The 8,913-nt window shown below is 36.7% G+C and overlaps 1 long non-coding RNA gene across 1 annotated transcript; it reads right to left on the bottom strand.

Annotated features, from left to right (window-relative positions):
• Positions 1-3,883: 3,883 nt before the first annotated feature.
• On the bottom strand, positions 3,884-7,913 carry LOC135933695 (uncharacterized). Its single transcript, XR_010573892.1, has 4 exons — positions 7,805-7,913; positions 6,558-6,620; positions 4,988-5,080; positions 3,884-4,032 (listed from the first exon to the last, which is right to left on the bottom strand). It is a non-coding gene; the product is annotated as an uncharacterized LOC135933695 (long non-coding RNA).
• Positions 7,914-8,913: the final 1,000 nt, after the last annotated feature.

Genomic DNA, 8,913 nt, shown 5'->3' with positions numbered 1-8,913 from the left:
GTAAAGTTTATTTATTAAGCGCTTTTCATAGACAGGTAGTCACAAAGCGCTGTACACAACAGTCCTATGAGGACAAAATGCCCGTCCCCACGAGTTTGAGGGCATATTTTAGATTCAAAATGTGGTATGAGTGTCAGGGTTACAATTAGGTTAGGGTTAGGGTAAATGGCTAGGGAACGCATTATATTAATTGAATGTCCGCACAGAGATACAAAAACACGTGTGTGTGTGTGTGTGTGTGTGTGTGTGTGTGTGTGTGTGTGAGAGTGCATGTGCCTGATCCTTGGACTATTGTGTAAGCCTTTTTCCTCTCTCTCTTCTGTTCCCTGTATTTGCTGTTTTATTTGTTTGCATTGGTTTCATCATCTGATCTCTTTTTGTTGACCTTTTGCCAAGTAGCAAAGATTTGATTTTCAGGCTTTCATTTACTAATGTGGGTCCTCGTCTCCCGTCAGTCAACCATCAGTCACAACTGAACAATGAATTAATGTTGGAGCAGAAATCAAGACTCAGATAAGGCAACATTTTTCCAGTCACCCAGTACTATGCAATGTCTCAGTTTCCTGTTCTTAAATGGCAAGAGTGACACCCAGTGTGGTCATCTGCTGCAGCCCATCTGCTCCAAGTTTTGACATGTGTTCAGAGATGCTCTTCTGCAAACCTTGGTTATGACAAACAGTTATTCAGTTACTGATTCCTTCCTATCAGCTAGAAGCTATCTGATCATTGTCCTCTGGCATTAATATGTCATTTTTGCCAAATGTTGCTAACTGCCCTTTACAAATGAATTTATTTTTCATTTTAAATGACAGATTTTATCTGTCTTTTGGACTGCAATAGTTTCTTTCTCATCACGCACGTTTGCTAATATTTCCAGAAGCCCTAGTTCTGTATATGCAATTTTATTTAGCATCCAATTGAATTTGCATGTGATCATGATCGGCCTAGAGGCTAGTAATACGGTGACAAAAGGAAATGTATTAAGACCACTCTGTCGTCATAATGCACAGGTTAACCAAGTGGTGTCAAACTTACTTTAGTTGAACAGTTACAGCTCAGTTTGATCTCTGGTTGGCCAGACCAGTAGAAAATTTACATAATAGCCTGCCTTTCTTTTTCCTGTAAAGTAGGACACAGACTAATGAAGTCCAAATAATTACATTGTAAATAATTACAAATAATTACAAATTACATTTGTTATTATTCAAACCTCCATACAATTTTTTGTGGTAATGTTCACATTAAATCGCTGCATTTGAAATCCAACTTGATATTAAACAGCAAAGGCAAAAGTACTCACTATGCAAAATGTCAGATTATACAGTCAATGTCCATTACGTACTGCATTACAGTTATTGGTCCATAAAAGTTTACATTCTAAAGTTGAAGCTTTAGCTGTTTTCTGAGACAGAGACAGAGACAGAATGCACTTTCACTGAATTTGAGAGAAGAGAAGTCAACAATTTCAGTTCAGTAGAAAAAATGAGACGTTGAAGGAGTTTGTCTTTGTGCTTATGCTGTGGTTATGGATAGATTGACCACTAGTACTTTAACCACATAATTTAGGTTTGACAGCATTTCAGCAGGTAATAGCAGATAGTGTGAGCATAAACTGAGCCTGCAATGTTGATAGAGAACCAGTAAAATTATAAATTATCCTCTATAAACATTAATACAAATGTAAACATTGAAATAACATTTATATATCTTAAAGTTTAGATATCTTGACCTCAACTTTTTTAATGTAGGTCCCATGGAGTGGAAGAAATACTGTTGTATTTTTGTAAATCAAAGGAAGCAAAAGAGATATTTTCTGAAACATTTTGGAGATTCATGTCAGAGAAAACATTTCTGAATAAATTTTGGTCAAAATTTTAGTTTTCTTTATTTTGTAACCGAAGAAGTCATTATGGATTACTGGTACAAGCAGGTATATTATGTGCTTTATTTCTCTGACCCTTAAAATGGCATTAGCAGAGCATAAGCTTATAAATGCATATGTATGTATGCACTCTAAGAAATAAAACGTTGGATTTAATTGACAAAGTTAAGGCAATCTTTTCCACAAAACCTGGTCAATTAAACATAAATCAATATGGTTGTTATCTGCAATTTCAATGGTGATGTATATCAGAAGTGAAATTGTTCTATAAAAGCAACAGCTTTCCTTTCATTGTTACTATTTAACACTATTAATTAGAATTTAAACACTTTGTTCATTTTATTAACTGTATTGCTTTAGGTTCAATTGACAATATTAATTTGAATTTAATGGCACCATTTAGATTGTGTTTTGGACCTAATTAATTTGATTAATAATGATTTAATGAATAGTTTCATCTATATGCTAAATGTTTAGGTATCAACAAAACAAGTCTAGAAAGGTTCCTGAGTTGTCATCTATACATTGTAATTAGGTGTTTGGACCTTTCAGAGGTCTTCAGCAAAGGTCTAACACTTAACTACAGAGTACAGGTGACAACTCAAGAACCTTTTTGCACTTGCTCACACGTTAACATTTGTAACATTCAAGATCCTTGCACTTCAATAGAAAACTCTTACACTAAAGCTTACATAAAGTGTAAATGCAAAAAAGGGTGCTGCATCAACAACTTTATTTACGGTAAGCCTTAACAAGGCAAAGCTTCTACAGGGAACAACACCGCATAAGGCAATATTAAATGCTTAGAGTGCATGACCAAAATTTAAACATTGGAAACAACTTTCGAGTTTCAAAAAAGTGACATTGTAGTGTGCCGTAAGATGTCAAATTCAATACAACAACTTGTGATTCTAGTCAGATCTGCAGATTTACCACAGCAACTTAAAAATCACTGTATAATGCAATTACAGAAAATACTTAAGTGACACAAAAAGGTAAATCTGGACAATTTAGTTCCCAGTTCCAAAAAGCTGATTCAGAATTATAAGTTTTCTATTATATAATAAATTTTATAATAAAAATCATAATTTTACAATTAAAAAAATGCATATAGCAAATCTCAAAATATTCTTAATTAAATGCTAAGACCAAAAATCCAGCACTTAACTTGACAACCTTAGAACCTTTTCACATTTGTTTGCACATACACTTTAACATTTATAACACTCAAGATCCTTGACCTACAATGGAAACCTGGTACGCCAGAGCTAATATGAAGTGTAAATACAAAAAAAAAAAATTTGTGTTGCTTTAACAACTGAACAAAAGCCTTTACTGAGGCAAAGCTTAAATAGGGAAACAACACTGCATAATGCAACATTAAATGAAGTGTGTAAAACAAAATGTAAACATCTGAAACAACTTTCCAGTTTCAACTAAGTGACAGTGTAGTGAGGACTAGGATGTCAAACCTGCCAGAATGATTTCAGGATCTACAGTTGTAGGTCTGCAATGGCTACAGTCTGCAGAATTACCACAGCAACTCAAACTGAAGAAAATGTTGTGAAACAAGAAAATATATCCATCTGGGTAATTTTGTCCCCAGTTCAAAAAACTCTGAATTATGTTTTCTTTTCCACAATCAAAAGAAAAATAGCGTTCAGTAAATCTCTTAAATATTAAAAGCTATGACAAAATATTTACAAACAAGGATCAACATATATACATATATATATATATATATATATATATATATATATATTTATAAACTTTTAAACAGTAAAACTTTTAGGCAGCAAGAAAACAGAGCACTTATTTTGGGGGACATTTCGATCTGGAAGAGTCATTGCGTCTCCTTTTGGCAGAGTTTGTTCTTCAGCACTTGTATTTTGTTAGACAGTTTTTTGTCTTCCAGTCCCATGAGCACCTTCTGGAAGAACTCAAATGTGTAGCGATTGAGGCAGTTAATTAGCCCAAACAAAAGTGCACACCTGCTCGCCACATTGTGAAGATCCTGCAAGACGGTGCATCTCTCGATAATGATGCCAACATCTTCAAGGGAGTCATCAGGCTGTGCTCCTTCGTGGATTATTTTATAAACACCCCAAATCCATCCTTTCGAGCTCTTCAGCTTCCATCACGTTGAAATCCTGAAAAGGACAGAAATATTTTAAATCCGTTGTATTTTGGTCATCCCATCATCTGTCTATTCACTCCATTTTAGTTAAATGGTCCACACTACCATAATTACACAGATCCCTGAATGAGACTGAGGAGAACAGACCAAAGAAAAGTGTGGATTTAAGACTATCACCAAATAAAGACCAAGAAGAAGAGAAATGAAACCTGGACTGGGCAGAAGGAGCATGCGGCGGTGCACACCGTTAAGCCCGGTTCACACGGCAGGAGTTTCAAACGGCCAAGAGAGTTCCAGACCGCACACGTATCGAATGACAAAAACAAAACTAAAAAACTGACACTTGTGGGTGACCCTACCATGTGTGGTGTACAGCCGCACGATGCTAATGAAACACCCTATGAGCACATTTTTCTCGCGAACATTCCCAGGGCAAACAGCAAATCTCAAACCCTCTTGAGATAAAATGTGACTTTGGAGTAAATAACCAAGTTGGCCAAGGAGGGGGCATTTCCAATAGTTGTGTGAGTTGTAATGGAAAGGATAACAAAAACAATAAAATGGCTGTAAGATGAAGGGTTGGAATCCAGCAGCAGCTGAATGCTACCTGCTACACAACAGGTGGTGAGTACTTTGCCCTCTACACTGACTGAAGAGTTAATTTACACCTCACTCAGATGGACCTGTGCCAAAGTAATAACATTATTAATAATAATATTAATATTGTGCTGACCAGGGTTATTTTCTTTAGTTTAGCATAAAACAATGTAAGTGAATGGAAACAAAATCCTAGTGGTTCCCATGCACTTTATTGTTGTAAGCTAATTTAAAGAAAACTGATTGCTGCCAGATCAGGAGAATGCCTGGGCTTGTTTAGAAAATACATTTTTCAACTTACAAAACTCTGGGAATTATGACAGTCAAAATTTTACTGAGGGGTGAAAATATCCCTTTAAAAATAAACTTACCATGTACTCTTTGATGATATTTTGAGGGTTCTCATTCAGGTATATAATCACAGCTTGAAGGATGCATTCACACTTCACTTCGATTCGGGAACTCTAAACAAAACAACACATGCAGGGCAATTACTGTTTTGATGTTAGTAGAGACCCCCACAAACATAAAAAGACAATTTTTATTGTTGTTTAACCAATTCATAATTGTTTGTAAGTAATTTTAAACATGCTTTTTCCCCATAAAGATGAATTTATAATCCTCATTTCACAACTTGCAGGGAGAAACAATGTCACAGTAATGTAATGTAGCCTGCTAGTTGACAATCTAGATGTATGGTTTTTAACTGGATGCACAGCAGACACCTACTTTCACAAATGTCTGCTTTTCCAAAATATACTAAAGGGCAAAGCAGATTTTATTCCAATATTTAAAGTGACAGTGTGTAGTTTTCTGCCATTAGGGGGAAAACACGTTGCAAGCAAGCACTATTTTGTGTTAGAGAATGAGAAGCTTACAAATTCATTCCCATAAAGACTATATGTCAACTAGCTTTCCAACCATATCTTCACGTTGAAGTAACTGCTCCAATAACTTTAGCAGTGGAATATATTGAAAGGTTTTTTTTGTTTTTTCCTCTAGAACATATTCCTCTGGCTCAACAACATTAAACTTTTCATAGTAAAACTTCTTGCGCTTAAATGTTGTTTCAAGTGATCCTCCTTTTGCAATACTTTTAAGTAGTGGATTTCCAGTGTATAATGCAGTGCACAACTCATTCACTAGCGATGCACTAACCTCAATATTATGCTCCTTGAGAACAGTCAAAGTTAAACTATTTGTTAAGGGTAAAGCAGAAGTAGTGAATAGAAAATGTAGCCCCTCGATTAAATTGTCGATTGCTGATGTTGGTACATGTGAAAAGACCTCCAACTTCAATAAAACCAAGGCAAGGTTTTTAACTACAGCTTCCTCCAAATTTTCACTAACTACACCAGCTTCACAATGCAAGTCAGAGGACCCTTCATCTGCAGACTCCTCAGAAAGATCATTTTTACTTGTAAATTCAGTTCTTTTCACTATTTCATTTTTGAAATCTCTTAGCATGCATGTATGAATGTTTTCTACTCTTGTGTCTGGAAAGTACCATATACATTAGCTTTGAAAGAACAATTTTGATAAACACAATCTACTGTCTCAAACCTCTTGAGATGTTTATAATATGGAGGAAGCATTCTCTGCTTGTTGATATGTGGCTTTCAGAACAAGAAGGACAAGTCAAAATAACATGTTCTACAGTGTGAGAGGGCTTAGCAACATGTGCACGACTTAGATGAGTCCTAAGACCACCCCATGTTTTGAAAGTACAAAGACAATGACTGTAAATGCATGGATATGAGCGTCTCAGACCAAGAATTGAGTGTTTAAGTCTCAAGTGTTTTAGAATTTGGTACCTTTTAGATACACTTAAAGAGCAAAGCTTACAACACCACATTTATAACCTAAAAGACCAAATAAGAGAATTCAAAATGTAAAATTGCATATTAAAGAAAAAGTAAATAATATGAAAGCATTTTGTACCTTTACATGCACTTTTGGAGCACAGCTCAAATCTCCACAGCTCCAAATTCCACAAGCAGCAACCTGAGAGAAAAAGAAAACCACAAAATAAAATCGTGTACAGTGAGACACATGCAGGGGGTTGCACGGAGATGGTCTAAACTTAAGAACACTCCTGTTTCTTTTAAAATGTATTAATAATACAAGTTAAATTTCAAATGCTCCAACATTTCTGTTACTCATTTCATAAATCATGCCTTCTATCTCCAATCGATTGTCTTCTGTTCATGTGACCACGTTTACCATTATATACCAGAGCAACCCAGTCTGAACGTGACCCCCTTGCCCCCCAAAATAAAATCAAGTATACTAGGTGGTTAGTGCTCCGTTAGTGTCGGTTTGTGCTGGTAAAATCATCGTTTGTATTGCTACGGTGTCAAGGATATTACACTTTTATTTAATAGGTTATTCAGCGTTCACGAGCCCCCCCCCAAGCAACACGAAAATGGCCCAAAATAGGTCAAAACATGCCACAAAATGCTCGGGTGCGAGCGAACGTTCCCTACGACGTCTACATCACCCGGACGCTCACTCGCGCCCGTAAGCACGGGGAGCGTGCTCGACGCCCGTGACGTCATCGCGAAAAACTAAAACATTAATAACTGCAAAACCGTAGCAGCACAAATGTTAATTTTACCGGCACAAACAAGCACTAACCAAGCAGAGCATTTTGTGACATGTTTTTTTTGTCCTATTTTGGGCCGTTTTTGTGTTGCTTGGGGGGACTGGTGAACTCTGAATGACCTATGAAATAAAAGTGTAATCACTTTGACACCATAGTGATACAAATGATGATTTTAACAGCACAAACCGACACAAACGGAGCATTAACCACCCAGTATACTTGATTTTATTTTTGGGGGTAAGTGGGGGTCACCTTCAGAGGTCGCCTGTGTGACACACTCACACAGGCGAAGCTAAGCAAGCAGTGGATAGCTAACGTTCTCCTAACTTGATACTGCAATAAAACAAATAAAATAAATGTGCTATTCGGAGTGCGAATGAAATTTTAAACGCAGATGGGGCAATATTCAAATGTGCAGTAACATTGAATATGCAAATCAATGTTTCCAATGCTAGCTAAATGCTACAAAATGCTAAAACCTACAGACAACACACGGCCCATATATTTACCGGAAAAATATATGCCATATATTATCACAAAGTACTAGTTAAATTATATTCTATTAAAAATACGAAGAAATTACCTTAACTCCAGCGGATGAATCGTGATTAATCCCTCTTTCCAGACACGTGGCCAAAGCACACTGTGGCGTAGATGAAGAAGGTGAATGCGTATGCGCGAAGATTTTTTTCATTCTCTGCGCATGCTCAGAAAGGATGTGGAAAGGGCTCTTTGGATTTAATTAAATGTGTTCAATAAATTGAAAATATCACTATTATTTAACATTAAAACGGTTTAGAATTAATTAAATCAAATTTAAAAATATTAATTACACACATAAGATTAACAATTTTAAGTATATTGAACATAAAACTATGAATTAATTTTTAAAAAGCCCATGTTTCATTTTTTAGAGTGTGGCATAGAGTCAGCAGGAGGCAGCAACTGACTAGAAAACTCCAGCTTCTTGTCAGAAATGAATTCTCTTCCCTTATACGTATGTGTTTATACTGCCTGACTATAATATCTGTAAATATTCAAAGATTTTGTGTGTGAGTAAGTAACTAAGTAAAACTTTATTTATATAGCTGTCATGGTCCCTGTGCCTCCCCAGCCAGCCCAGTGTGGCCACAAGTGTTTGTTGTCTTTCTCTCTCTCTCTCCTACCTGTCTGCCTGGGCGGAGCTCTGATTGGGCTCCCGCCCTTGGCCCACGCACCTGCAGCTGATCTCGAGTGAATTGCAGTTGATCTCTGGCTCTTCTTAAGGCTGGGGCTCTGAGCTATTCGTCGCTGTAATATTGAGTAACCCTCGTCAGTATTGCCTGGCTTCATTGTGAATCAGTTGTTCCCGTGCTTGCCGGCGACTTACCCTCGTCTATGTTTATTGGTTATCTGGACCTGCCCGTTTTGACTCCTGGACCCCGTGAGTGTGAGTGGGTTGCTCGTGTGAGGAGTGTTTGGACAAGGAGCGGAGCAAGTGTGAAGAAGTGTGTTTCCCCCAGCCTATTGATCCCCGGGACCATAGCACCTTTATAGATAAAAGATCACAAAGTGCTTCACACATGGATAACAAAGTATAAAACAAAACAGACAACAGTTAACAAAATGCAATTCTAAAAAGATGTTTTTAGTTGTTTTTTTTTTTTTAAAAAAGAAGCTACTGAGTCCAGAGATCTTAAGCTCAGTGGGATT

Source organism: Pelmatolapia mariae, linkage group LG12, assembly GCF_036321145.2.
Source record: "Pelmatolapia mariae isolate MD_Pm_ZW linkage group LG12, Pm_UMD_F_2, whole genome shotgun sequence".
NCBI lineage: Eukaryota > Metazoa > Chordata > Actinopteri > Cichliformes > Cichlidae > Pelmatolapia > Pelmatolapia mariae.
This window is presented reverse-complemented; position numbering and strand designations above follow the sequence as displayed.